The sequence below is a fragment of the Helianthus annuus genome, chromosome 10 (assembly GCF_002127325.2).
Source record: "Helianthus annuus cultivar XRQ/B chromosome 10, HanXRQr2.0-SUNRISE, whole genome shotgun sequence".
NCBI lineage: Eukaryota > Viridiplantae > Streptophyta > Magnoliopsida > Asterales > Asteraceae > Helianthus > Helianthus annuus.
The window spans coordinates 36663014-36668722 of record NC_035442.2 but is presented as its reverse complement, the minus strand read 5'-3'; the positions used below and the strand labels follow the sequence as shown (position 1 = coordinate 36668722).

General features: G+C 34.1%; 1 long non-coding RNA gene across 1 annotated transcript; it reads right to left on the bottom strand.

The window, feature by feature from the left end:
• Nucleotides 1-2787: 2787 nt before the first annotated feature.
• On the bottom strand, nt 2788-5709 carry LOC110884398. The gene is made up of 2 exons (XR_002561150.2): nt 3575-5709; nt 2788-3065 (listed from the first exon to the last, which is right to left on the bottom strand). It is a non-coding gene; the product is annotated as an uncharacterized LOC110884398 (long non-coding RNA).

Below are 5709 nucleotides of genomic sequence, written 5' to 3'. Positions count from 1 at the left end.
GATGTCTAAGTCATTCATGCGATTTATATTATAACCAAGAATAATATGTATTCAAAACATCTACCCAAAACATAAAAATAAAGTAGTTGTTATTGTCTTACACAGCTAAAACCATTAAACTATTAAACAGAAATTTAGTTACTTGAAGCAAAGATTTTGTCACGTTCAGCTGAGCTAAACTCCATCTTCTCCTTCACAGTGTTTAGAGCATCTTTCAGGAAAGAGAAGGCTAAGTCATCAGCTCGAGACTGTTCCTTTATGTGATCCAAAGCTGCGTCTCTGAAGCTTGATGGTGGTTCTTCAAGTAGTCTCTCCCACATTTCTTGGTTTTTCTTGATTCTTCAAGAATCTTCCCCTGCACATCAAGAATCAGATGAGAAGAGGTCACATCGGTGCTTATTTATGTCAACGTGCAAGTTGACAATAGTTCTTTTATTGCAATGTTTTTTATTTTTTTCTGAATCTTCAGATGCCATTTTTGTTGGTCTGTTGTGTGGGTTTTCGTGTTCTATGTCTTAACACGGAAGGTAGTTATATCTGGGTTTTTTTATATTAAAATAGTTAATTTATTATGTAGGTAGGGTGGTAAGTTCAGTAGTATTTATGGTAAAATTGATCATTACATGTCAAATTACAGTCACATCGGTAATAAATTCATTTTTTATACAAAATAGTTAATTTTTATATATTTTAGTTATTAATTCATAATTTTTTTTTTTGCATTTTAGGACAAATTTACATGAAAGTATTAGCAGCATTTTTTTTCAAAATCGCATATGATTCGAAAACGAATTCGCAAACTATAAGAAATCTTAAACATTATTAACTTTTTTGTTGAAATCGCATGTGTATAAATCATGAATTCGCAAATTATAAGAGATGATCGAACATTATTAACTTCTTTCAAATCGCATGTGTATAAGTCATGAATTCGCACACTATAAGACATCTTAAACATTATTGCTTTTTTTTAAATCGAATGTTATAATATGTGATTTCACACACTTTACAAAAACACAACCTTTCTTTTTGTCTGCAATGTTTTTTCACACGTTTTATAAGTATTTCGCATATTTTTATAATTTTCATCCTGCATCATCTTCTTCGATAGACGGTCTATCGATTTGTTGTTTGCCTGAACTTCCAAAATCAGCAAATAATGAAGTCGCAGAAGGAGTTGGTGAATAAGAATAGATCGATTTTTGATTACTTGTTGGATTTTCGAATACGATTTTGAATAAGAATAGATCGATTGTGAGTTTTTGTTTGCTGTTATCAGGGATTTTTGATTTCGTAATGGACGATTTTAACCTTGGCGGTTTCATATATATATTTTAATTTGATTAATTTAATAGTTAAGCAGGGGGTTTAAATGAGATGATCTGACGGTTGTGGTTATAGCGTACATAATGTACGATTAGGCATATTGTTTATTGTATGATAACCGGCCTCTATATATATATTTCCATAACACGAACAAACACGCATGCACTGATCAATACGTGAGTGAGAAAATTGAGTATGAGCAGAATTAACCTAATCTGAGAACTATTTAGCAACAAAATGACTTTCGGATCATTTACACCTTGTTGGCAGGTATGTCACTTCCATATTTGGTACATACTTCTTAACCTCCCCACTCTTCAGGTATTCTTCCATTCATGGGAACTTGAGCATGTAATTATCTTCGTCCATGATCAACAGTGGTGGATCTTTAACTTCGGATCATTTACACCTATCATATCTATTTTATATTAAAATATTATTATTAATTTTCAATTTCATAAAAAAAATAATGAAATTTGGGCTAAACGTGTTTGGGTTCGTCTAGATTTTCCTGTTCGGGTCGGGTTGAACCCGCCTATTGATTAGTAGTTGCAATATTTTTTTGGAAAGAAAATTGTTGAGCTAACCCTTATCCGTTTCGACTCGTACGAAAACGCTACTCCTTTTCATGGTTTGACCTAAAACTGTTTTAACCAATTTCTCAATCGGCTGCGCATGTCCATTTTTATACCTCTACCAATAATCATCCGAAAAATTCCAGAAAAGAAAGATTATTTTTGAAATAAAAGAGGCTTTGTATACAGTGGCGGAACTAGAAATATCAAGGGGTATCCCAAGTTTTTTTACTGTACATTTATAGAACGAAATTTTTTTTACCTACATTACAGGGTAGGGCCGATCCTGAAAATTCAAGTGCCATGGGCGAGGAAAAAAAAAAGACCCTTAGGCCTTACCGAATTAAATTTTATAAACTAGTTTCTTTTCATGTTATTAGTATTTAGGTTAACGAGTTAACATTGAGCATTTCACATTTGGGCTAAGCTTTATGAATTAATATTGGCAATAAGTTTTAGGTATTAGATTGGTCTAGGTTTATTTTTAATTTTTAGATCGGACTTGCGTCTTCGGAGTTGCTTCATTCGGAATTGTATCATCATCACCAAAATTTTGAATAACCTAACAAAATTCAAAATATCGAAACACAAACTAACCAAAAAATCAAACTATCAAAGCACAAGGAGAAAAGAATACTTACAAATGATCTAGAATCTTAACAAAAAAAAAATATATGAAATAATATAATTTAATAACAATGTATACCGTAATTAACATAATAAACTTTGAAGAGCTTATATTTTACTAATAAAAGTTAGAAATCGTACAAGATAAGCATGTGTTCTTATTTCAATATTGAGACATGTCACCTATTAGTTACAGAATAAAAAGAAAAACTAACAAATATTTAAAAATATAGGTTTTAACTTTTCATATAGACCCTTATCTAGAACTGCTTTAGTTAAAATATTCAATATTAAATGTCTTCTTCCTTAAAACCCTAAACCATACAATGTGTTGCAGGCAAGTAACAAGCACCATGATGTTTCTATTTTCAGTTTTTTTTTACTAGTTCTCTCTTATCATTCTCCTTACTTACACTGCAAGACTCAAACTTCAATAACATGCCTCCGTTAACCCTCTTGTAGTTCCGCCACTGTATACTACCAATACGAAGTTGAGCCGTAGCCCGTGCTACGACTCGTTGAATGCTAGTTCCGCCCCTGTTTGTAATTTGACACATAACTATTTATTAGGAAAAGTTAATATTTTTAGGAAAAGTTAATATTTTGAGACAAAAAGCGTATCGACCTATACCAAAAGAAACCACCCTTACCCATTTTGCTTTGTACCCAAAAAATTCCTATTGTGACCCAACACCATTTGACATGTTACCCAAACTACTTGATCCTCCATTTTAATGCCTCCACCAACAACCATTAAAAAACCATCAATAAACCAAATTAATAAGTTAATATGGTGATTACCTACCGAACGAAAGAGCGTTAAAACAAAGACTGGAGAATGAAAGTCCATTAAGTTCTTTTGAGGTTTTGTGTGGTAGCATTAGCAAACACCATTGCTATCTCATAATCCATCTTTAATATTCAAAAACACATACAACTTCTAAAGACATCAAACTTCAGCAATAAGAATAAGAAATGATTACTGACCACAGTCTTTTAAAGATAATAGTGATACACAAATAAAACAGTCAAAAAAAGAAACTAACCTGTGACTCAGAGACCACCATTCCGTCGATTCTTCTCCGGCTGAAAAGACCACCATTCTGCCAATTCTTCCCCAGACCGCTGTTGTTCGTTAGGTAATCCTTCTAATTATCTACTAATCCCGGACTCCTCGCTTGAACTCACCACCACTTTCCCACTTCACAACTCTCTGAGCAATTCCCTTAAAAACACAGACATAACAACAAACATCAAACTCAGCAATCATAACATATAAGAGTTACCTTGTTGTCTTGTAATTGAGCAACATCATTAAGTACTTCCTCTTATGAATCATATGCTTCACTAAACAATCTCGACTTTTCTAGGCGAACAATAACACAAAGTACTTAAAGAAAATCAAAAAGTTAGCATGTTTTCAAAATTCAAACCGGTGGTCGTTTAAGGAATTCATAAAAGTTTTATGCCTGGTATCTATTAGTGATAAGAGGTGTCCGAGTAGAACAAACTAACAATAAAAACGTACCTGAACCAAATAGGTGAACAGATAACCGTACATTAAATCATCAAATAGGTAAACTGTCTATGCCATGTGAAGCAACTCGAAAGACGGTTCCATACCCTATGATCTGAAACCAATTCCATACCGACCCGGATACCGAGCGCTATAAAACCCGTTGAATTCTTCAAAAATCCGGTTCCATAACTGAGACAGTAACTGGTTTTTGTCCCAATTGACCATACCATGAGCTGATTTGTACACGGTATTCAGAAACTAATTTATAATTTTTTTATTTAGTTTTACTCTATAAATAGGAGTCGAAAATTTTGTTCTAAAATTTTGCAAAATGATGATTAACAAAACATTATATTGATAAAGATATCAAAGTGTTAAAGTGATTTAATGACATATAATTAGTAATCACACCTGAAATAATCGGTTTAACCCCTTGGGAGTAACCCTAGATGACTACTCCCCCGTCACTTTTTTTTCCGGTTTCTTTGTGTATATCAGCATAAGTGTAGTCATGTCCGGCAACACATGAATTTTTTGTCAATTTCTTTGAATTTGACCAAAAAGACAAACATATTGTAAAGGTGTCAGTAATGCATCCAAATAATCAAAAAATTGAAATGCCAATTGCCAAACGTGGAACCTAGTAAAAGCGCATCAGGTATGAAAAGCAACTTTGATACAAATGTTATGAGGCAAGTAAATTGTTTGTAGTGAATTCCAAAAACTCAAAATAGTAAATGAAAGCAAGCAAACCTGCTGCAACATTTGAACCTGATCACATGCTGATCCTGCCGTCAACGTTATCTTCTTCCTTTTTACCTCCTTATCTCTACTTCCTACAAATTTTACTCAATAGGTTTTGTTTTATACAAGAATCCAACTTTTAGAGCTATATTGGCCCTTTCAGGTCATATATACTTTTCTAAACTTGAAATAAAATAACAAACTGCATACCAATTTCACAAATTAAACACCTTAAATCAATCATTGTCTCTTTTCTAAAACTGAGGGAATGTGGAATCAACTAATTAATTAATTAATGTATGGCCGGGAAAAAAGGACAACAAGTCGGAATCGAGTGCATAACCAGTTGATAACACCAGATTGCCTCAGGCTGGCGGATGCCTCTTCACCGTTGTCGACGCCGGAGAACCCTACTCCGTCATTTACACAATTGAAAAATAAAATGAAACAGAGACAATGATACAACATAATAATTCTCAACTCAGTTTCCCCAAAGCCACCCTTTGATAAGAGCTTTACCGGAATCACTTTCATGCCCGATACCATCATCATCGGTCCTTGAACCTTCAAGAAAACCAAACCTACAGTGTAAAAAGGCGCTGTAATCTTGCCGGAACCCTAGTAGAGTCACCGGAGTTTGTTTCTGATATCACCGCCTTCCCTATAACCAAAACCTCCATCATTAATGGTCATTACCTTCAATTGAACGACGGCCGGAACCCTGGAACTTAGCCCACCCATTAGCGATTCTGATAAAAAAACACTGCCGATACCGTTTCATGGCGGAACCCTAACCGTCGCCGCCCGTCTCCCTTATCTCACATCTTTCTCCTGTCTCAGTGGTATATGTGCAATGAGATGGTTGCTGACTGAGGAGTGAGGATGAAGATGCTTGGTGAAATACCAAAAGTAACCCTT